Here is a 25,515-nt window from a genome sequence, read left to right as displayed (position 1 = left end):
AGGACAAATCGAGATTAATCTCCCAATTGGGGGGCACAGACAGCAATAAAAACTGACAGGGGTTCTAATCTCTCTCCACTCTATCCAAAGCGAAGAAAAAGTTTTGCCTTTAGTTATACTTTAACTGACGTATTCCAACTTTAACACTAAAAATGTAACTTGTATGTTAGATGTTCATGAAAAAAAAAAAAATAGGTTCTTCTGAATTTTAAGAACAGAAAAATGTGGATGATGGATGGCAAAAACAGAGGCATTACAGAAATATTTTAATGGTGTTTCTTCATCTTGCTGCTCCTTTGCCATTAAAGTTTTTACATTTTTTTTTTGTTTTTATTACTACGCCATTCAAAATGTAAAACGTAAAGCTACAGAGCCTTACTTACAAATGGACTTATAAGATTTTTTCTTAAATGAGCACACTATTTACTACAATGGACTAAACATTTTCCGTCTCTTGATTTATTAACATTTCCTGAATTTGATATTGCCAAGAAGACTATCCAAATATTATTTAGCTTCTACAGAACTGAGTTGTAAGTGTGAAGAAAGCGGCTTTATTACTTAAATGGAGAACAATTAGAAACTCTAATCACAATAACTTCCTCCAAGCAATAAACAAAATGCAGACATGTATTGTACAGGATGCAAAGCACATTGGAGATTTGAGCAGATTGGCAAATGTGTTTTGATAACTTGCCAGTGCGGTTTACATTTAAGTGTCAATTCCATGTAACACATTTTGATGCATCAGTTTTGCAAGCTGGAAAAAAATCCATCAATGTGCCCTCCAAACAAATAAGCAGCTAAAACTATACTGTAGAAAAATGTAGGATAACTTTCTGCATCCCCTGCTCTAAGTAGTAATACAATTGAAGTCTGAATAAAAAAAAATAAAAAAAATGCCTATAGGCTATATAGGAAGGTTTCTAAGCTGCTTTTTCAAATTTTTCCGTTTTTTTTTCCCCAATTTTTTTTCCCACTTTTGGCCCTTTTATGCATGGTACATTAAAAATGTTATATTAGGTCTACAACTTTTCAGTCAGCAGCTGAAATCTTTCTAATCCCCCCCCCCCCCATGCTGAAATAGTTGCTTTAACAGAGCTCCATAGCTCAAACTGCAGTTTACACAGAATAAAATAACAACCCGGTGACTACTCGCTTATTTGATAACTCAGTTCATTAGTTTTAGTTAGGCAAAGACAGCACAGCAGAAGTAGCTTGCCTTGTGGCTGTCTTCAGCAACTCCATAGTGCTTTGGAAATACTTTGTCATGTAATAAATGTTTGAGAATATATACATATAGTAGATAAAAAAATGTAAAAGTGGAATGGGATTTGTGCAAAATATATATACCTAGGTGGATGCACCATCAGTCCAATGCTGAATCTGTTCCACCCTGGCTCCAGACTGAGAAGTTAGAGATCAAACACTGATTACCCAGCTCTCGGACTTCTGGCACCTGTTGGGGGTCAGTCTCCAGCACTCTGCTCTGCCCCTCCAGAAAGGCTAAGCCAGCTGCAGGTCCAGGCTTTTGAGTGGATCCCGACTATATGGTCGGGATTTTTTTTTTTTTTTTTTTAGAGCCTGGACTGGATGTTGGCTAAAAACAGATCACATGGGTGCAGAGCAAATTGCATCCTGTGAGCCATTGGAGATGTACAACCAAAAAGCTTTGGCTATACTTCAAGATCAAGTAGGTTTTAAAAAAAAAAAAATAAAAAAAAATAAAGCCAATTACATAGGTTTGACATATTAAATCACAAAACTCTCACATTCTCAAAACCCATTTAAAGTGGAACGAGTAAACGAGAAAATTAAGTCCTGCTAGATTCACTTCATGCTCAACTCTTTTGCAGGTATAGCTATGAAAAACAAAGTGCCTATACAGTTTAAAATACAGTAATACACCGTCTCACTCAGCACTGCACATGCTCAGTTGCGCTCCATTTTTGGCATTGTGCCGCAAATCAAAGCCACTAGAGCCTGATCAGCTGACAGCCTAAAGATTTACTGCTGCACAGGGGCCCTGGGCTTCAGCAAAATGGTAGCCTCTGGCAGAAAGAAACAGAAGCAATGTTGGAGGCAACTTTCAGTACATACTAACTTTGGTAGCAGATTAATGCGGAATATGTATGTTTCTCTACAAAGAACTTTTTTTTTTTTTATCAAGTTATGGGTAAAGTTCCGCTTTAAAATGACTTCACCAGAGTCTTGTAAAATCTTTTCTTAGGAAATTTAATTGTAAAGAGATGCAATATATTCAGAGGTAATCCCAAGCACCAATAATTTGATATAATACCCATTTTTTTTTTTCCATGCATCACTATAGCGGGAGAGTGACCGCTGATAATGCTCTTTGTGCTGCTCCATAAGAGCCCTTTCACACGGGGGAGTTTTTCAAGCACTTTGCGTTAAAAAAAAAGTGACTGAAAAGCTCACGAAAAATGCTTCCCATTAAAACCAGGGAATGCATTCATACTGGGGCGGTGCACTGGCAGTACGGTGAAAAAATATGGCATGCAAAGTCTTCGGAGCAGGTTTGGAGAGCTGAAAAAAAAAAAAACCTTGCTCCATTGAAATGAATGGGAAGCGCCTGAAAAGCACCTCAAAATGGTTTTTGAAGTTTTTGAGTCACCTATCCCTTAAAAAGCACACTGCAAATGCCTCAAAAGCACCAGAAAAGCCCCACAAAACCACACTGATGAGCAGTATAGAATCGCCTTAGTGTGAAAGGGCTCTAAACATAATGAGTATAGATACATTTATTGCAGCAATGGTGTCAAACACAGAAAAAGGCTGCTGCAAGTATGCACCATGGATTTCTGGGGACTTTGGGGATGTTTTTCAATATAATTTATTCTTCTGTGCATCTTTTCTTAAACCTTTTTTCTCTAGAGAAGCCCTTGAAATAATTTCAGGCCTCGGAAAAACCCTGCTAAAAATCAATTCATTAGGGGGGGTCGGTTGGAAAAATTACCCTTAAGTGGCTGTGACCCTGGGGCCATGCAGATGTAAGGAGATTGGAGGCTAATAAGCCACAGTTCAAGATATCCCTAGCAACCTCTGAAGGAACCCTACTTGAGAATGGCTGCTCTAGAGCCAACAGGCTGGGCTGTGTTTTCCAAATGCCATACAAGTGTGCAGTGTGTAAGGTGCAGTCACTGACTTGAAACTTTTAAATGTTCCCAACACTTGCCAAACTTTTCAGGAAAAAAAAAAAAGGACACAAGGACAATTTTTATCACGTGCACTAGACTATTTATGTAAACAGGCATTGGCTTTACAATGTATTTAGGAAGCTTTAATCACATGACCTCTGGAAGATCTACCCCCCTTCCTGACCAGGCCATTTTTTGCAATACGGCACTGCGTTATTTTGACTGGTAATTGCACGGTTGTGCGACGCTGTACCCAAATAAAATTTATGTTTTTTTTCCCCACAAATAGAGCTTTCCTTATGGTGGTATTTGATCACCTCTGCGGTTTTTACTTTTGTGCTATAAACAAAAAAGGATTTTGAAAAACAATATTTTTTTATTTTCTGCTCTAAAACCTATCCAATAAAAAATGTAAAGAAAACAATTTTTTTCAACAATTTAGGCCAATATGTATTCTGCTACATTTAGTAAAAAAAAAATAAATAAGCCCAATAAGTGTATATTTACAAACTATGGAAAAGATTTATGGAATTTGTATTTATTTTTTTTACTAGTAATGGCAGCTATCAGCCACTTCTAGCAGGACTGCAATATTGCGGCAGACAAATTAGACACCTGACACTTTTTTGGGGAACATGTGACACTAACACAGTGATCAGTGCTAAAAATATGCAACGTCACTGTACTAATGGCATTGGCTGGGAAGGGGTTATCAGGGTCGATCAAAGGGTTAAATGTGTGCCTATCTGGTAATTCAGTGTATTGGGGGAGGTGCTTTTACCAGTGGAAGGTACGGATCAGTGTACTTGCTTTACAGAAACACAGGATCCATGCCTTCTGTACTGATAGAATTGCAATCTGCCTTTGTGTACATAGGCAGACTGCGGTTCTGCCTATGTACAAAATGATCAGCGGGTGCCGGCGGATATCCTGGTGCTGATCAGCTCCCGCTGTTTTATATCACAGCAGGAGTGAGCCGGTAATTCGAACTTGCGCCCAATAACCGGAAGTGAAGGATCACTTTTATATACACGTGATCCTGCCCAGCGTGGCAGCCCCATAGCCATAAATGTGCTATAGGGCGGTCGGCAAGCGGTTAAGCAAACTCTTGTTCTTTACGCACATGTTAACCAGATCATGTAAACTTAACCCATTCATGCTCAAAACCAGGTCAAATTTTGGAGTTTTGGTATGCAGTGTTTTACACAATAACTGCTCTGTAAACCAAAATTTTCACTTTTTCAGTGGCTTAGTAAAATGTATGCACAGTCTTTTTTTAACTCAAGCAGGGAAATGCATAATATATTTTCTGCAGCATAAAAAGGAAGCAAAAATTATGGCTGCAAAAAGCTCCTCTGTTGACACAGCTACAGCAGTAGTGTGACGGCTAAGCAAGGCCAGGATTTGGATAGTAACCAGTGTGATTACCAATCAAATCTTTCAGCCCCCACTGCAGTCTCCAGCTTTCCCTTGGAGATGACTTCAATATTCCAAGAGTTCTTCAGCTGCAAACTATGTACATTAACGCACTGCCAGCAAGGGGCATTTGAAACGGATGGCAGGTGGAAAGGGGTTAAAAAAAAAAACCTGACAATTCTAAAGTAGCGTTTAAGGACACTGAATGAATTACTCTAACACACATGCATCAGGAAGACACCTGGTGTGAATGTTAGGTGAAGGTCACATACAGTTTTCAAAATATACCCCTTCTACTTTCCCATTTAGCACTGATGACCACTAACTGAACAATTTATTGAATGGTCACTACATGGTCCTCCGGTGTAAACAGGACTACTCAGACTGTCCTGGGTCATCAAAAAAGAGCATCTCCTGCATGGTCAGCCAAAAAAGCAGTAGGATCAGTGCACACAAAATTAACAATACTTTTCAAACCCATAGATAGCAATCACTTAAATCATTTTAATGACCGCTGCCTAAGCAACTATGGCTGTAGCTGAGCCCGAATGGATCTGAACATTTTTCTATACCAATTTTTATTTTTTTTAATAATTAAAATTGATCTGGTAGATTCCTTAAGGCCTGAAAAAAAATGAATTATTTTCTTATTTTTTTTTACTATTGACAGCCATGTAGATCTACAACTAGAATTCTTTTTGCCAGGCAGACATACCACAATGTTACAAATCACTAATTGTTGGATGAATATCCGTTACATTACTTGAAATCTGAACTTCATTTGGTTTTTAAGATTATTTTTCGCTAAAAAGTATGTTCTCATCATACTATTATTAGTGATAAGCAATTAAAGGAGATGTATAGCCAAAGCTCGTTTGGTTGTACATCTCCTATGGATTACAGCAGTGCAGCTTGTTCTGCACTTCTGTGACCAGTTTTCAGTAGAGAGCGGGCTGCTGAAGCCACAGAAGTTGGTCCAGATCACGACCACACAGTCGGGATCTGCCAGGTGCCTGAACCAACACCCGCTGAGGCTGAGCCGGCCACTCCGCACCCCTCCACAGCCCAGCGCTCCAGTGAGCGAGGAGGGGGGGGGGGGAAGAGTAGAGAGCTTTGGACTGACAGTCAGCAGCTCTCTGCTCATGGAGCTGTCAGAACCGAGCGATCGGTGGTGTTTGATCGCTTGGTTCTCAGTGCAGAGGCGCGGGGGGACAGATGCAGCATCGGACCAATGCTGCATCCACCTAGGTAAGGATAATTAGGGAAAAACAGAATCCTATACATCTCCTTTAAAATAGGGGTCAGCAGGTGGGTTATAAAGAAGAAGTGTATTATTTCAAAGAAAAAAGCAACACAAATTGTGCAGACTTGATTCACACTGCATAAGCAGCTTAAAGTGGACCATTTTCCCCTTTCAATAAAAATCACATTTATTTTTTGCTTTTACATACAGTTAAGCACTAGTGATGTAACCAGGGCTTCACAGATGCATTCTCGGAGGAACAAATCTTCAGTGCCTTCCTCTTCAAAATGACGTACACTAGAGATGTGCACAATGAAAAGATTTGTTTGGTTTCAAATTAAATTTAAGTTAATCTTTTAATTTCATCATATTCGTCATGTTGGAATAATCTTTCAGAATTTGTTTTGTATATTCGGATTAGTTTTGTATATTCATTCCAAATCAATTTGTATTTTCGCAAGTTACTTCAGAAGATTTGGATTTAGTGTGGCACATATTATTGAACTTCCAAAACCCTCTGAGGTCAGAAGCAAATCAAAAAAAAATTGTTGATTTGGTTAAAATCTATTTTAGATTTGCTGAAATTTTTTACAGTTGTGATTCAGAGATTCACATACTGTACATCCGAATCAACAAAACCTTTGTCCAAATTTCAATTCGTAACTAAAATCACATAATGTCTAATGTGCACTGTGATATGTTCCATAAGGCTGACACAGAATTCCACTAAGTAAAGGGATTTGGATTTATCTGCCCTTAATGAAAATGGCCACCACGTGAAGAATAGGGAGGAAAAGAAAAACAAGGTATGCAAAGAATAAAATGCCTGCAATTATCTATAAGTATATGTTTGTAGATTGTCATTTCAACACATTTCTAAAAGGTGCCTTTGTTGTAATTTTTAAGATAAAAGGTTAAGTAGGACACAGTTTAACAGTGCCAAACCAGGAAGGTTTTCATAAAACAAAAACTAAAATATGAGTGTATGCTGTATACAACCATTCTATTGAGGCTTGGTTCACACTATTGTGGCTCTGTGAGCTATGTTTGCTTGAATTTCATGCAGTAAAAATAGGTTCCTGCACCATTTTTAAAATGCAGCGTAAGGGAAATGGCATGGTGCTTTTGTATCAATTTCTTGGGTTCCCCCGCACCCACAAATGCGCTGCATTTTTAGATTTGTGGGGGTGTCACTGCGTGTTTTGGCTGCTGGTGGTTCCGTGTGCGGGAAAATGAAATTCCAGCACCCACAACCACCTGCAATAGTGTGAACTAGACCTCACTGAGTTTTATACAAGCAGTTCTAGTAGTAGCAGGACACAGTTTGAAGCAGGAAATTGGGGGAAATCAGAGGTTTGGGGCAGGAAATCAATAATAATATTTCACAGAACAGAGGCATCAATATATACCGTTTACCCAAAAATAAGCCCTACCCCGAAAAGAACACCAAGTGTGATTTTCAGGGATGGCTGCAATATAAGCCCTACCCGGAAAATAATCCCTAGTTAAAGTCCTTGTAAAAACATGTAATCCGTTTTGTAAAAAATGTGTACTGTGTCTCCTTTTGTATCTTTGTGGAAAATACCTTATTTATAGCGCTGCTGAGTGCTACTGTGACCTGCTTCTCCTCTCCATCCCGCTGACGCCAGCAGCCCCTCCCCCTGCAGTGCTCAGAGCAGGGCTGATGGCCTCTCCCTCTGCAGTATTCGGAGCGGGGAAGAAGAGCTCTGGCGGGTCATGCGAGTGCCCAGCGGCGCTGTAAATAAGGTATTTCCCACAATAAAGTTACAAGCGGAGACACACTGCACATTATATAATTTTTTTACAAAATTGATTACATGATTTTACAATGACTTTAGCCAAGGTTTATTTTTGGGATTACAGAATGCCATAATGCTGACTCTGGACAAGGGGAGAGAACACAGGGGACACAGTAACTTTTTTTTTTTTTTTTAAAAAGGTTGTTTTATTCCAGATTTTTTATAACATGGAGAGGGGTATATGACAGCACAAGCACTGTGCGGTCTATCATGCTCGAAAGGATCAGGATAGAGATATTGTGTGTGTGTGTGTATATATATATATATATATATATATATATATATATATATATATATATATATATATATATATATATATATATATATATACACACACATTCATTTTTTTTCTCTAGGGTTATGTACTTAAGATTGTCATTGTACATACTGTAAAGACATCTCCTGAAAATAAGCCCTAGTGTGTGTTTTGTAGCCAAAATTAATATAAAAGACCTGGTCTTATTTTTGGGGAAACACGGTAGTACTGACTCTGTGCAGTGTTTTATTTTTGAACAGAACCCCACTAGAAATTTAAACATTTAAACAACTAGAAATAAAGTAATGATTTTGCATAAAATAATTTCTGCAAAAAAAAAAAGACCCATAAAATGTTGTAGTGCCTACATGCGCAGTATTGCAGGATCCAACAAGTCATTAGGAAATCAATTTTACAGTGTCATTGTTCCAGGAAAAAAAGCTCACAAAACAGTGTAGTACCCATGTGGTTTTAAATTTGTGCTAGGTCCAATTTTGAACAGGACCCCTACTACTAATTTTAACATCAAGGAATCAGAAAAGCCCCCAAATTGCTGTAAGTGCCTGAGTGCACGGTATTTATTAATTTGTACTGGGCACCATTTAAACAGGACCCACACCAGCCATTTAAACATTTTACCAAAATGCACCAAATATCGCTGTGCCTATTTCCGCAATATTAAATAATTTACTAGGCGCCATTCTTAACCGGACCTCCATCGACAAATTTAAAATCATCACTGGATTTGCAATTTAAAGAAAACAATCCCCAAAGTATTGCTGTGCAAAGCAATTTGCTAAAAATCGACTCTAAATTATTGTTGTGAGCACATGCATTTTCGTTAAACACTGAAGCCTCGCACACACGATCAGATTATTGGACAAATTGAGTCCATTTTTTGTTGCATGCTAGTCGCATATCGAAAGTGAAGAGGTTACTTTCATATGAAAATTCTCGTATGACAGAACTCAACTTCAGAAGTGATGTAATGTGTTGAATTGTTTTATATATATTATGTCGAGTCCGAACACGCTTAGTCTTGCTCTTATGATTTTTTTCAGACGGAAACTACCAATTACAGTATCTCACAAAAGTGAGTACACCTCACATTTTCGTAAATATATTGTATCGTTTCATGTGACACCAACGAAATTACACTTTGCTGCAATGTAAAGTAGTGAGAGTACAGCTTGTATAACAGTGTCAATTTGCTGTCCCCTCAAAATAACACAGCCATTAATGTCTAAACCACTGGCAACAAAAGTGAGTACATCTCTAGGTGAAGATGTCCGAATTGGGCCCAAAGTGTCAATATTTTGCGTGGCCACTATTATTTTCCAGCACTGCCTTAACCCTCTTGGGCATGGAGCTCACCAGAGCTTCACAGGTTGCCACTAGAGTCCTCTTCCACTCCTCCATGACGACATCACGGAGCTGGTGGATGTTCGAGACCTTGCGCTCCTCCACCTTCCGTTTGAGGATGCCCCACACAAGCTCAATAGGCTTTAGGTCTGGAGACATGCTTGGCCAGTCCATCACCTTTACCCTCAGCTTCTTTAGCAATGCAGTGGTCATCTTGGAGGTGTGTTAAATAGGTTTTCCCAGATGACTTAGGTTTTCCCAGATGACTTAGGGTTTTTAGCTTCATATGTATATCTTGGTAAGTGTGTTTGGGCTCATTCTGTTGAAATACTGTCCTGCGGCCCCAATCTCCGAAGGGAGAGGATCATGCTCTGCTCATTATGTCCCAGTACATGTTGGCATTCATGGCTCTCAATGAACTGTAGCTCCCCAGTGCCGGTAGCATCTATGCAGCCCCAGACCATGAAACTCCCACCCCATGCTTTGACTGTAGGCAAGACACACAGGTGATGGTTCAGGCATGGCACAGGTGATGGTTCAGGCATGGCACAGGTGATGGTTCAGGCATGGCACAGGTGATGGTTCAGGCATGGCACAGGTGATGGTTCAGGCATGGCACAGGTGATGGCTCAGGCATGGCACAGGTGATGGCTCAGGCATGGCACAGGTGATGGCACATGATATGCAGTGCTGCGGGCATGGTACAGGAGAATGTCCTGTACCATGCCCGCAGCACTGCATGAGGAAATGCAGGGGCTGCATAGGAGTCTCACCTGTCGTTGAGGCGCCTTTGATTTAAAAATGGCGCCGCCCGGCGCCAACACGTCACTGCGCATGCGGCGCCGATGCTCGGGAAAGCTCGTACACGTTCGGCTATTCCAAGGCATGCGGCGCATGGGCAGTGACATGTCGGCGCCGGCTGGCGCCATTTTTAAAAAGTGAGCCAGTGACTCTAGTATAAGCCGAGGGGGGCTTTTTCAGCATGAAAAATACATGCTGAAAAACTTGGCTTATACTCGAGTATATATGGTACATAAAAACTGATGTAAACCCATGTCTCTAAGTCAAATCTGCACTGATTTTTCCCCATCAGTGTCAAAGAGGCCTGAAGGCTTGGTTCACACTTCTGCATGTGTCACAGCGATTCCCGCACCGGCAGTGAAAATGCACTGCTCTGTTGAAACACGCAGGGCTGCCATTCATTCTGAATAGCACTCCTATGTATGCAGGAACCACAGGGAAATTGCAAGGTCAAAAAGATCATGCATTTCCCCTGCGGCCACGTTTTTTTTTTTAAAAAGGTGCATGCACTTTTTTTGGCGGAAACCTAGGCACGGTAGCCCACTCATTTGAATGGGCTGCCATGCCCGCACAAACGCATTTCATTCATTGACTGACACAGCGCTCCATAAAGCATAACTACTAGGATGTCAAAAAGCAGTGCCAAAAGGAAAATGAGGGGTGGGAAAAATAACCTAAGGCTAAACATAAGAGCCCTTAACCGGGTCACAGGAGCCCTGTCTGAAAAGAAAAACACCCCTCAAAAGGGAACAGCCCCTTAAACAGCAGCCTGCAAAACTTTTGCAGCCAAAAGAAGCATCTGCAGATGCCAAAGTATCTACCTTATTGAATTTGGTGAAGGTATGCACCGATGACCAAGTGGCCGCCTTGCAAATTTGCTATATTGATGCCTGATGATGGCAGGCCCAAGAAGCACTCAGCACCCGAGTAGAATGCGCTGTAAGAGGGAAAGGTGGAACCCGACCTTTAATGGAAATGGCCTGAGTCACCGTCTGATTGATCCATCTGGAGATGGTAGCCGAAGAAGCGACCAGCTCTTTTCTTGGTCCGCCTGCAACCACAAAAAGAAAGTCTGACCTCCGACAAAACTCACAAGGCAACACAATGTCTTCATTCAAATGGAAGTCAGACTACTTTGGGCAGGATTGATGGACAGGGACAAAGAACCACTTTATCCCTATGGACCACTAATAGGGACTGCGACAGGATAATGCCGCCAATTCCGATACCCTGCGGGCCAAGGAAATGGCCACCAAGAATGTCACCTTCTGGGATAACGTAAGCAAGGGAATCTCCTGAATATTCTCAAATTGAGGTTTCTGGAGAACGGCAAGTACTAAATTTAAATCCCATGGCGGCAAAAGAGACTGTACAGGTGGAGCCACATGTCGAACCCCCTGAATGAAGGTACAAACTATATAGTGCGTGGCTAGCAGGGTCGCTGAAAGAAGATTGCGCAGGGCAGACACCTGGCTCTTGATGGTACTCAAGGCCAACTTCTGATCAACGCTCTGTTGAAGAAAGGTTAAGATCCGAGCCACAGAAAAGGATTGAAGATGAGTCCAATCGACTCACACCAGGAAGCGTATGCTTTCCAAATCCAATGGTATATCTTGCTGGAAGACGACTTCCTCGCCTTCACCATAGTAGGGATCACTGATCCAGACAGACCTCTATCCCTCAGTACCTGGCTTTCAATAGCTAACCCATTAAAATCAGCAAAAGTAAAGCAGGATGGTAGATCAGCCCTTGGGACAACTGGTCTTCTCTGAGAGGAAGCCCCCCAAGGAACGTTTATGGTCACCAGACAGATTGGAAGATCTTAGCCCTTGATACTCACAGGAAATGCGGAAGGCGCCTGAGGCAAGGATGACACTGGCCTTACTGTGTACCTTGGATGCCTGCGGGGTCTGCCAGAGGAACATGCGATCTCACCGCGAACCTCAGTATCCTCCCGTGTAGACAAACCTGCTAAAGGAGCTGCATGTAAAACTGTGCAAACTGTCGAAGGTGGATATCACCAGACTCAACCTGTATGCAAAATGGGAGAGAGAACTGTGTGACATCACGGTCTACGGTAAGAGGAAGGTAAGAATTAGAATCTGACCTAGGAAAATCAATTCCCTGAACAAGGAACTTCGGTAGTTCGGACATCACCTGAACCTTTGCAGGAATTAAATCTGCACAAGGAGACTCAGGACCTAAAATAAACCTGAAAAGGACCAGCTTTGTCCCCTTTCTGTGTACCCCGAAAGAATCATTTTGTGGATCCCCGTGACGCGCAATGAGGCTGCTTCCCTTTCCTAGACTATAGCAGAAAGGTACTCTTCCCCCCTCTGGTGTGCACCACTATACTTCCCCTTTCATGGTGTAAGTAAGGCTCCAGACAGAATCCTCGCCGCCAAAGTAGGGGAGCTGTCGGCCAAGGGACTGCTGCAACTCAGACCCAAGCTCAGGTGTATGTGACCTGGCAAGACGTTTAACTCGTAAGCCAGCCTCTGTCCATGAGGTTATGTCGCGGCCGACCTAGCGCAAAGCTGCGTTCTGAACATTTTCTGGCTGAGCTAGAGGGACCACTGGATCTAGAATATCCAGCCCATCGCCCAACCCGCAGTTGATTGTAGATCTCCCGAGAGAAAAAACAAAAAAAGATGTAAGCAAGGAGAAAAAAATTGCTAGGACCAGGAGATTCCAGCCGGGAGCCTAGGTCTTTACTCCTGACTAGACAGATTAAAGCGGATTACCTAGAGCAGAGAGGGGGGCTATATACCAAGCTGAGGAAGACCCATGGGCATAGCCAGGTGTTTCTTGTTCTGCCTAGTCCCACTCCTGGAAGTGGCAATATAACCCAGTAGTTATGATTTATGGAGTGCTGTGTCCGAACGAAAGAGAAAGGTACATCTCTTTGGAAAGCCACTCCATGTTGTCTCCAGAATCTGCTGTAGGAGTATGCAGAACACAGTGGGGGGAATTATTGTCTGAGACACTGTCTTAACTGGAGGGCAGCCAATCAACTTTGAAAATTTCATTTTTATGCTGGGAAAAGCAAAAGATAGAAACCAATTAGTCTCTATAGGCAACAACATCTCAGAATCATATTAATTCCTCCATTGTGTCTATGGACATTTTCAGCAAAGACCACTGGCATCTAGGGGTCCCTGGAAAAACTAGAATATAGCCCCGTAATTGGTTATAGCACTGTACCACACACAGGTGCATCTGTAACTGCATGTAAAAATAGAGCAACTTTTTTCAGCAATTAGCACCACTGTTGTCACCTCCAACAAATAAAAGCTCCCTCCTTTATAGGGAGGCACTGGCACATAAAAAAACCCCCAGGCAAGGAAAGATGAGATTGTTAATAGGTTGCTATGGTGGCAATCGATCACAATATTTTTTTGAACTGTGAACAACTCTGGTTCAGGTCATGCTCTTGTCTAACTATTACATTAGTGTTCAACGGTACAATCTATGTCCGATGATTACTTCTTTTTTTCAGCTCTATAAAAATAATATTTTGCATTGCATAAGAATTTCTCATTTTATTTTACATTTCAGTGAATGTTGTGGACTTTCAAGACCATGGTGGCCATTTGCCCTAAGAGATCAAAAACAAGCACCAAAAACAGGGAGATGGCATGCTATGTATTGGAGCGTTACTCATATCTAACATTGCTCCAGTTATGGGTAAGTACATCTATAACAAAGACATTGCTTTGTAGCTGTCAAACAGGACAGGATTGCTTTCTTTACCAACAGTATACAATTAAATACAATTATCTGCATCTTTGCACCTAAAATAAAGGATTGCTCAGATTGATCAACATTATTAAAGTTACTGACAAAATACTAATTTGCTTTAATTAATACTTTGGTGCTCCATAATCTATTTTTAAGAATCAGTTCGTCCCTCTATTGATGAGATATATGCCTAGAATGCACTTGCTCTTGGGTCTGGAATTACTACAGTCAAAATCAGTCATGACTGTTGCTCTGTGAATATTTATCCATGTAGGACATGTGGTTTTCCAGGACACAGAACACAGGCTGTGGTACACTATATTCCACATAATGTATTATGCGAAGTAGGTCAGGTAAAAAACAAAAACATCACTCAAACTATTTTACCCAACCAAATACAAAAGTGTTATGGCTAGTTCTATGTTGACAGTACTGGAGCACTGGGTCTAACAGTCCCTTACCTTAGAACTTATCAAGGGATCAAATCCAAAATGGCCCAGAAAATGTACGTTCTTCTGCCAGTTAAAACCACCAATTACACGTTTTGACCTGAAAGTCTTTAACATCTCAAATGAAAAAGGACAAGCACGATTTATCGTAGGCTGTGATTTCTGCATTTTTGTAACATATTAACCTTTATGTTGCAACAGCATATTTAAACCAATTGCTTAACAAAACAAACTGGAAAAGAAACCTGAAAAGTGTAACAAACTTCAACTTACTATATAACAAGTATAACTATGTATAAATTTACCAGAAAGAGAATAACCATTATACTGCACAACGATGTATTGAATCGCTAACAGGATAAATCAAAAAGGACAAAACTAAAACAATTTAAGACGTTATACTGACATAACAAGCATCCAAAAAAAAAAAAAAGCTGATCAAAGGATCAGCTTTCAGTCATTGCTTCCTCTATTAGGTAAATTATTTATATTTTAGGATTACTGGTGACCAGGGTGATCATTCTCTGGGGGGGGGGGGGGGGGGATATACTGTGCTTCCTCCTCTCCTCTCAAGGTGTACGTGGACCAACCCCAAAATTTTCCTTCTGGAGACCATAATATTTCTAATTTTTTTATTTAACATTGGCTGATTGTAAAATGACACCTTTTGCGTTTTATTTCATTTTAAAACTACACTAATTGATCCGCATGCATACACTCTGTCATAACTTACATTAGGTTATCATTGTTTCAGACTATAGTAATACATATCGCCTAATGAAGTGAATTTAACTTCACAAAATGCATCAATCAGAATCAGAGGGCCCTGCTCTTTAGAGCCATAACCATGTTATTGTTTTTATTGGACCCATGGGTATTTTTGATCTTTTTTTTATGTATATTAATGAATGGTGGTACATCACTTTATGTCACAATTCCAGCATTTGTTGTTACCTTTATTACTCTTCTGCAGCTACTAGTTGCAATCCTATCGTTTCAGTTTATCCCTTACAAGAGTTAAATCCAGAAAAGCAGTGTGTATTTTGTCCCAAACTGCTGCAACACAAATTTCTCCCGGTTGCTGTTGAGTCAAGTCAGAAAACAATGACCGCTTTATATCCCAAAACAGTGCCAGTCCCAATTCAAAACGGCAGGTTTTCAATAATGACTATACCATAGGATGGAATCATGATGGGGGTTCTCCTTTCTTATAGGTGTTGCTCCTCCTACCATTGCTCCTCCTACCAAGCCATACACCGGTTGGAATGAGAAGGGGGGGAGGCAACAAAGAAAAGGAAGAACATTCAAACGATCTTCCTTAAGCTCTGAGCTATACCATTTGTCAAAATGGTATTTAATGGCTAGTAAAGCTTACATTTAGGGAACTTAAGGGACAGATAAGTACAAATATGTAATGGTCATAATGCGCCAAAAGTTTTTACTTTTCACTGAAATGTATTCATTAGGTTTAACCACTTTGCCACTGAGTACCAAAGTACTACTGCGGCAAAGTGGCTCGTTATCGTCTGACGACGTAGACCTACGTCGTCAGACACTCCCCCTTGTGGACGGCGCTCGCGCGCTGCCGGAGGCTCGCTCCCGTTGTATTCAGTCACAGCGGGAGTCGGGCCAGGGGAGGAGCAGCGGCTCTGCCCCGATCGCCGCTGCTCTGCCCCGATCGTCGGGGATCTAGTGTGGAGATCCGCCCGCCTGTGTAAACACAGGCGGGCGGATCTCCCAAGTGACAGGGAGTGACAGATCGGAGTGTTCAGCATAGCTGAACACTCCGATCTGTCCCTGGCTCACACAGTCACCTCCCCCCCCACACGTCAGTAAGCACCAGGCATACATTAACCACTCCCTCTCCAATAAAATTAACCCCTTCCCTGCCAGTGTCATTTTTACAGTAACAGTGCATATATATAGCACTGATTACTGCAGTAATGTCACTGGTACCCCCAAAAGTGTCAAAAATGTCAGTCAAGGGTCCGATCTGTCCGCCGCAATGTCGCAGTCCCGCAAAAAAAAAAAAAAAAAAAAATCGCAGATCGCTGCCACTACGCGTTAAAAAAAAAATAAAAACATCAAAAATGACAGAAATCTTTCTCTTTGTTAGTAAACGCAATAACTTTTGCGCAAACCAATCAAAATACGCTTATTGTGAATTTTTTTACCAAACATATGTAGCAGAAAACAAATTGGCCAAAAATTTAAAAACATTTTGATTTTTACATTTTTTTGGGGGGAATTTCATATAAAAAAATGTGAAAATATTGTTGTTTTTTCAAAATTTACGCTCTTTTTTTGTTTATAGCGCAAAAAGTAAAAATCGCACAGGTGATAAAATACCACCAAAAGAAAGCTCTGTTTTTTGGGAAAAAAAGGACGTAAATTTTGTTTGGGTATGGCGTCACACGACCGTGCAATTGTCAGTTAAAGTCGCACAGCGCCGAATCGCAAAAAGTGGCTCAGACGTAAGACAGCAAAATGCTCTAGTGGTAAAGTGGTTAATATAGGTCAAGAATGCCTTACATGACTGGGCAATCTTCTAAAAGACAGGTTGGAGGTAGGGGTCAACCCACTCTCGGTCACTCAATAAGGGAGTTAGTACCAGCTTTGAGCCTCCCCTCTACTGATCAGTATTCCCATGTATTTTCAGGAACATCTGAAAAGTCAGACAACCTATCCATTACCATTTTTTCCTTTAGCTGATCAATTGTTTTTTATATAAAAATGTTCACATCTTTTTTATTCTTTTTTCCACTTTATCCTAAAGTTTATCAGTAACATCAGATTTGGCTCATTAAAGGATAAAATTCCATAATGATTTGAAATTTTGAAAGATACATCTTCAGTCTTTTCCTTTCAAAAAAAAAAAAGAAAGGAAATTGAACAAAGCAATTTGATACTGAAAAATGAAATGCATATCAAACAGTTCAGTATTCTTTCTGCAATCGTTGGATCTGCATCTGCCAAATCACATTGTTTGTTAGATGTTTTTATTCGTATTGTACTACATAAAGTTTTTGGATAATAAACTGATCTATTTTGTATCAAATGGCAGGAGGAGCGATTTACCACATTTGTTTACTCTCTCCCTCTGCTGTGGAGAATTTGTGGGGTAGTGGTTCTGTTCCTGATCTCTTTGGGGGATCTGACTTGAGATATATCTTCTGTTGCCTTTTCCAATATGTCACCCTTGCTGGTTTCTTTATTTGTCAAGTCAGATACAGTATTTGGATTAGGCTCATATTGGAGTCAAAATGTGTAGTCCATTCAAGGAGGGTTTATGTTCTGCACATACTGGCAAGAGAATGTAGATTTTCTGAACCCTTTTGGATTTGACCACCAGATAAAGTACCCTGTGTTTGCATGATAGACTGTCCAACAATTCTTGGAGGATATAATTGTGGGATTATGATGTATCTGCTTAAGTATACTTAAGTATATCTTATGTGTATGGGTGGTTCCTGCGCTATCTGAGGTAGTGTATGTTTCCTTCTTATTGCTGCACCACGATACTGGTACCAGGAACCAGTTGATACAGAATTAAAACAATGTGGGTTTGTGGCGCGCTTCAGAAGTGAAATGTTAAAATATTAGATGATGTGATAGATATTTAAATTATTAAACTCAATAAAGTGCTATTTTTTTAAAATGACATATTCTTTTGGCTGGGGTATATTTCCACTTCAAATATAAACGTGATGACGTAAATAAATAAATGTATAAACAATCTGTGTTCCCTCTATACCGTGTTAAACATATTTAAAAGTGCTGAGTGCTTTCAATCTTCAAAAAATATTAAAGACAACCAATAAATACGTATTCCAATTGAACAATGTGCAAATAGTTGCTCCAAAAAATATAAAGTGCTTTCACTCTTAAATCAATATAAATTAAATTAATAAGGTGCAGTGTTCATTAGTGTCCATTAAATATCATCCACAATATGGTGTAATTCAACTCAATCTCTTCAACTTTAAAAACCAAAATGTGCTTCTGTGCAGATAAAAGTGCTGTGACTTGCTGCCTCCACCAGGTGTCACATCTAGGTGCTCTAAACTCTCACCTTGATAAGGTGTAAAATACGCCTGTGTATATAGGTTAGCCTTCGGGGTGATAATTAGGGGCTTTCACTCTTTCCAATATCCTATTCCTGCTTCCGGGTAATCCTGTTCTGTCCGTTATGTGGCTGTAGGTAGTCTTTTTAGGAGGTATGCAGGATAGTTCAATCCCTGGGTTTAGTGGAGATGGATGGTGGAGGTGGCTGCAGGCTTTATACAGAGCTAGAAGGACTCTTAATACTTTTATCTTCACTTTAAGTTTAAAGCAGGTTTATCAATTCCAATTCAGAATGCCGCAATCACGACTTGAAGAGTTCAGAGCTGCGTTTGCAGTCAAACAGTCCCAACTTTTGAAGAGGGTAACCTTCCCTGGCAACAGGTTCCCAGTAAGCACACTGACATGCACCCTCTCGGCTGTACAAAAGTCCACCATCTACCATCCACAGTCTCCTCTAAGCCCGGTGTGGTGGAGCTTAGAGGAGACTGTGGATGGTAGATGGTGGACTTTTGTACAGCCGAGAGGGTGCATGTCAGTGTGCTTACTGGGAACCTGTTGCCAGGGAAGGTTACCCTCTTCAAAAGTTGGGACTGTTTGACTGCAAACGCAGCTCTGAACTCTTCAAGTCGTGATTGCGGCATTCTGAATTGGAATTGATAAACCTGCTTTAAACTTAAAGTGAAGATAAAAGTATTAAGAGTCCTTCTAGCTCTGTATAAAGCCTGCAGCCACCTCCACCATCCATCTCCACTAAACCCAGGGATTGAACTATCCTGCATACCTCCTAAAAAGACTACCTACAGCCACATAACGGACAGAACAGGATTACCCGGAAGCAGGAATAGGATATTGGAAAGAGTGAAAGCCCCTAATTATCACCCCGAAGGCTAACCTATATACACAGGCGTATTTTACACCTTATCAAGGTGAGAGTTTAGAGCACCTAGATGTGACACCTGGTGGAGGCAGCAAGTCACAGCACTTTTATCTGCACAGAAGCACGTTTTGGTTTTTAAAGTTGAAGAGATTGAATTGAATTACACCATATTGTGGATGATATTTAATGGACACTAATGAACACTGCACCTTATTAATTTAATTTATATTGATTTAAGAGTGAAAGCACAAAGCACTTTATATTTTTTGGAGCAACTATTTGCACATTGTTCAATTGGAATACGTATTTATTGGTTGTCTTTAATATTTTTTGAAGATTGAAAGCACTCAGCACTTTTAAATATGTTTAACACGGTATAGAGGGAACACAGATTGTTTATACATTTATACATTTATTTATTTACGTCATCACGTTTATATTTGAAGTGGAAATATACCCCAGCCAAAAGAATATGTCATTTTAAAAAAATAGCACTTTATTGAGTTTAATAATTTAAATATCTATCACATCATCTAATATTTTAACATTTCACTTCTGAAGCGCGCCACAAACCCACATTGTTTTAATACTTAAGTATACTTAATGAGAAATCAGAGATGAGATGTGCATGTACTACTTTCAGTTCCATCAATACTTACAGTGTCAGATGTTCTAATACCTTTACATTTTAATATAAATAAAATGCCATATTAGTGTAGGCATCAGTCATCACACGGCAGCTCTACCTGTAAGGTCTCTTACATTGGTTGTTTATGCACCGGGTGCTGCCTGCAGGGAGACCATTCAAGTCAATGGCAAGCAGGATTGCATTTGGGTTGTTTACCCACACCCCTGTGCATCAAGATGCATCAAAACAAAAAGATGTTCAATATCATACAGTTCATTTCTAAGTCAACTATAGCTTTAAAAAACGCGTATCCCCTGCCAGCAGCAGAGTGGGAACCTTGATCGCTCTTAAAATATACATGGCATATGCATACTTGCATATTACACACTGGACCAATGTAACTATGCAATAAAAGCCATACCTGAAGTTTGGCTTTAAATATAATCATGAAAGTTTATACTATGCAAGTCATTGTTCGAATACAAACAAACATTGTTTCAGGCCACCTTTTAGTCCATTGTTTACCTTTATTTTTCTACTGAATTAGGGGATCCTTCTAAATAAAAGGTGGCTCAGTTTTACAGCATTACTCACCACTAAACCCTATGGGTTGGGTTGAGGTTGTGGCATTCAAGTGCAGCCACAAGAACATGTGCCAGGAAAAACCCACAATCTTCCCACAAGAAGACTCAAAAGTCACGTGTTGGTTTATTGCTACATACCAGGTCATTAGCTTCTCTCAATGCCCTTATTGATAACATCTTTAAGAATGACGCAACTTGTCTGGAAGCCCGTGAAGCTCCTACAGTCTGCAGTGTGCGCTACTTTTAGCCTCACCCTCCTGAGTACAATACTGGATTCTTATTAAATTATGGACCAGCTACGTTTCAAACAGGTGAGGTAATTAAAAACTATTTGTTTTAATACCGTCCAATAGTTTACGAAACCTTTAACGCTTTTATAACAATTCACGGTACTGTAGAGTTTTGCATACTTCATGTGAAAACACCCAACTGTGTGAAGGAAAAGCTTATATGGGCAAAGGAAACTTAAAAAAATATATATGATTTCTAATATATGTTCATGCACAATTTCATTTATACTATAAACACTTTAATTCTGTATCTCAATAGAAATGTTATGTACACAAGTGAATTTATGCTAAAATCAATATTCAAGTACACAGGCAAAAGTTTATAGCTCTTTACAGATCGGAATATTTAAAAAGAGGGCTATATGGTGAAAATGAATATCATGCTTTGCATAGAACGGAGAAGGTTATAGGATCTGTGCCATGTTTTTACTGTTGTGTTCCCATTGGGGAGATTGTCCCTTACTTCCTTGTCCCTGTGATAGTGGTGTTCCCAGTTGCAGGGGTCACCTTTTATAAACTGGGGCCAGGTTTAAATTGCTGTATGCGCACACCTGCCCCTTTCCCTCATTCATTGGCATCACAAACAGAAAACTAAAGTCTTGTACACACTGGGTACCCCGCTAGGTTGCCGAAAAAAAAAAAAAAAACTGACCGCTCAGGATGGAGCTGCTGTACTAACAATCCGATGTTAGTACAGCAATCTACCCAGCTGTGGTATTGTGTTCTGACAGGGGGACGATCCCCCGCCAGAACACTCCGGTTAACGCCATTAGCCATTGGGTGAGAGCACTGACTGGGAGTCAGTTGTCAGACCTTGTTCGGCTGGCTTCGGTCGGATCAGCTGCTGTACACACGGGCAGAATGTCGGTCGGTTTCTATTGAACTGGCTGATGCCACCCGACATTCGGCCATTGTGTACTAGGCTTAAAGTGACCAGAAACCTCTTGCAGACAATAGACATACTATATCCAAAAGCAAAAACGTTGTCTGCAGTTAAGCTTAAAACTCCTTAGGCTTAAGACACCAGGTAAAACAGAATAAATTATGTAGCAGTACTGCAAAAATATGAGGAAACTTTCCGGACTCAATTTCAGCTGTAGTTTTTTTTTTTTTTTTTTAAGTGAAAATTCAGCTACCAGGTAATAATTTATATGAAATAAGTATATGTTAAGATTGCACCTGTCATATTTCCAACACATTTTAGCTACTGGCATTCACACAGTCTGAATGCTGACACAACTAGTCATTGATGCAGCTTCCCATTCACTTGCACAAGTTATTGGGGTTCTCCCTAAAATTTACACCCCATGTAAATACGTAAACATTCCTGCCCCCAAATGTGTCAAGACTGTCAACATTGTGCAATGGAATGAAGATCAACTTTTTTTTTTATAGTACATAACTTACAGCAAGACAACTTCTTGTCAAGGGAATGTGCAAATTGTATTTCAGGCTTTCCCCCATAAAAGGATTTTAACAAATACCCAGCTGGACAAAATCATTTTTTGACTAAGGTTTATTTTAGCCATTTGGCTATCTAGGTGGTTTTCTGTTCCTAACCATGTATGTGTTCTACATTTAGACACTGGCTATCCACAATCTGTAAAATCTGGGCAGCTACAAAGCCTGCATCCTGCCAGCTACCTAACCTACCACAAGGAGGCTGGCATTCATTTTTGTTCCTGGTCTAATTATAGGATGGTGGGTGGGAAGAGCAGTAATAAATTGTGATCCTCTTGGGGCTATAAATTAACCTGATGTGCTCAGTTCGGAGTACAACTGTAGTTAGTGTGATACTGGGTGAGGAGATCAGGAACTTTGTGTCCATCTGTTGCACACAGAAAAGACATCAAGGGTCTATTTAGAGTCCAGGCGTCACCAAAGAATTGGACTGGTTACTTCCTGCGTAATCAAGTCACTTTAATGTTACACACAATGCACAACAAGACATAATTACTATGCATAGATATATACTTTTAACACCCTATTACAATACAAAGGTATTACCTGACAATGAAGAGATTTAGGAATAATTTTGTGCCATCATTTTAGCAAATCATTAAATATAAAAGTAAAATGTTTTAGTTTGGCCATACACTAGTAAAATTTTTTAATATATGCTCTTATGAAAATTTTGTGCAAACATTTGTAATGTTTGCATTTTCTCAGTGCATTCGATGGCTTGACTATTGAGATCTTCAAAATCTTGTTCACTTTTAACATTTAATTTTGTAATGAATATAATTTCTCGAACAAAATCAGATACACTGTTAAAAACTGGTTCGGGAAAAACTTCCCATCCTGCTGTTTGAATTTTTTCATCACAATGGTCAGATAGTTGATTTGGTTAGAAAATCGAACGAACGTTCCTAAAAATGGCACATTTTGAACAAAATTCTACTAGTGTGTAGCCAGCTTTAAATTAACTATAGTTTTGCAAAACTATTATCTAGGTAAAAAAAAGAGCAAATTGTTTCCAACTGAAAATGGGATTTTTGACTTACCGTAAAAAATCAATTTCTCTTATGTTAATTGACGGCTCCTCAACTTCATAACTAAAGGGTTAAACTGCCCCCTACAGTAGTAGGACACTAGGTAGAAAGAATCTGGCTATGCCTATGGGCAGACCCAGGGGGTATGCTCCCTCTCTCTGCTATAAGTATTGAGTTTTGTTACAAGCAGTGTCAGAAGAATTACAACTCTACAGAGGGGTGGGTGCGGTGTCAGTCAATGAACACTAGAAAAATGGATTTTGCGGCAAGTCAAAAATCCCATTTTCTCTTTCGTTTGTTGACAGACAAAGCTCCTGATCTTCATAAATATTTGGAAGTCCCAAAGCAGTGTTAAACATGAGGGGTGGGAACATGGGGTGAGAACAGCAAAAAAATTCCCCAAGGCCAACGAGTAGCCAACCAGGCAACAGGAGCGAAGAACCACCTCATCTCTCTGAATAACCAAGTAAGGTGAACGACGGGATAAAGCCACCAGTTCCAACACCCTGCATGCAGAGGTGATGGCCACCAAAAAAGCCAACTTCTGAGACAGAGTAAGCTTCTGGAGGACCAAAAGCTTAAAATTGAGGTCCCAAGGCAGCAACAGAGACCGCACTGGATGAACCAAAATGTCGGACACCCTGAAGAAAGGTACACACCAGGGTTGTGTGGCCAAGGGTCGTTGGAAGAAGACCGCTAAATCAGATACCTGGCCCTTGATGGTACTCAAGGCCAATCTCTGTTCAATCCCCCGTTGAAGGAAGGTCAAGATCCGAGCCACCGAAAAAGAGCGAGGGTGAACCTCAAGAGACTCACACCACGCAATGTACGTATTCCACGTATGAGGATAGATCTTCCCAGAAGTAGATTTCCTAACTTTTAAAAAGCGTTGGAATCACTGACTCAGATAAACCTCTATCCATCAGCACCTGGCGTTCAACAGCCAAGCCGTCAAAGCAAGTGACTGTAAAGGATGGAAGATTGGTCCTTGGGACAGCAGATCCTCCCTGAGAGGAAGCTTCCAAGGAACATTGGTGAACCAGCCGCACCAGATCGACGTACCAAGCTTGGCGAGGCCAGTCCAGAGCCACTAAGATGACTGGAAACCCTTCTGCCTCAATCCTGCGTAGACGTCTTGGCAGAAGCTTGAGAGGAGGGAAGGCATAAATCAGACGATACTGACCCCACGGGGTCACCAGCGCGTCTGTAACCCGTTGTGACTGAGCCACAAACCTCTGCACCTTTCTGTTGAGCTGAGACGTCAAAAGATACACCTCAGGGGATGCCCCACCACAGACACAACTGATGAAACCCCTCTGGATGAAGGGACCGCTATTCTCAGTCCAACGCCTGCCGACTGAGGTAATCCGCCTGCCAGTTTTCCACCCAAGGAATGTGTACGGAGGAGAGGGCTGGACCAACCCATTCTGCCAACCCTAGAATGCCGGCTACTTCCAGAGCCGCCAGGACACTTTGTGCTCCCTTGGTTATGGGCATAAGTCACGGCTGTGGCATTGTCCGATTGAATGCGCACTGGACATCCCTGAAGACAATCTTTCCAATGGTCCAGGCACAGTCTGATTGCTAAAAGTTCCAAGACATTGATCGGTAGTCTGGACTCTTCCAGTGTCCAGATCCCCCGAGTAGAGAGACTGCGGAGTCTTGTCCCATTTGGCTAGAATCTCTCTTTGCAGGGACCTCATATGGAACTGTGCCAACGGAACCGCCTCAAAAGGTAGACACCATCAGGCCCAGCACCCGCTTGCAAGTCCGGAGGGATAACCATTTGCTGGACAGCCAGCAATTTCTGAAGTTTGTCCAGATGAAGGAGCACTCTGACTAAGGCCTAGTCCAGAGTCAGACCCAGATAGTCAAGCTTTGTGGACAGAAACTCAATCTTTTAGCCGAATCAAATGACTTTGTGGACCCACTTGTCTTGTACCAGGGAAGTCTACGGGTCCGGACACCAAGACATCCCCCCACCCCCGATACGGGTGAGGGTGCAACTTCATACTGAAGGAGCCTTGTCCACGGGTCTGGAGGAGCCCACTCTCGGATTGCCAGACCAGGTTCATTTGGATCCTCCAGAGGAGGCCCTGAAAGGCTCCGAGCCCTTGTCAGTCAAACCTGAGGACAAAAAAAATTCTTATGAGCCGAGGGCGGCCCAAGAGATCGGTCAAGGCCTTTTTAGAAGTCTGGTCCGCAGACCAGCATTGAGCCAAAAGACACGTTGAAGGACCACTGCAGAAACAGAGCTGAGCCAATAGGGGAGCCGCAAGCAAAGAAGCATCACAGATAAACTGCAGCCCCGGGACCAGCTAGGCTGCTAGCTC

At 41.0% G+C, this 25,515-nt stretch overlaps 1 protein-coding gene across 1 annotated transcript in view; it reads right to left on the bottom strand.

Moving 5' to 3' along the window:
- GMDS (GDP-mannose 4,6-dehydratase) overlaps positions 1–25,515 on the bottom strand; it is an 813,218-nt gene that overhangs the window by 188,246 nt on the left and 599,457 nt on the right. The window lies entirely within an intron of this gene.

Source organism: Pelophylax lessonae, assembly GCF_965119305.1.
Source record: "Pelophylax lessonae genome assembly, chromosome: 5".
NCBI classification, from domain to species: domain Eukaryota; kingdom Metazoa; phylum Chordata; class Amphibia; order Anura; family Ranidae; genus Pelophylax; species Pelophylax lessonae.
The sequence above is the reverse complement of the archived record's forward strand: the minus strand, read 5'-3'. Positions and strand labels throughout refer to the sequence as shown.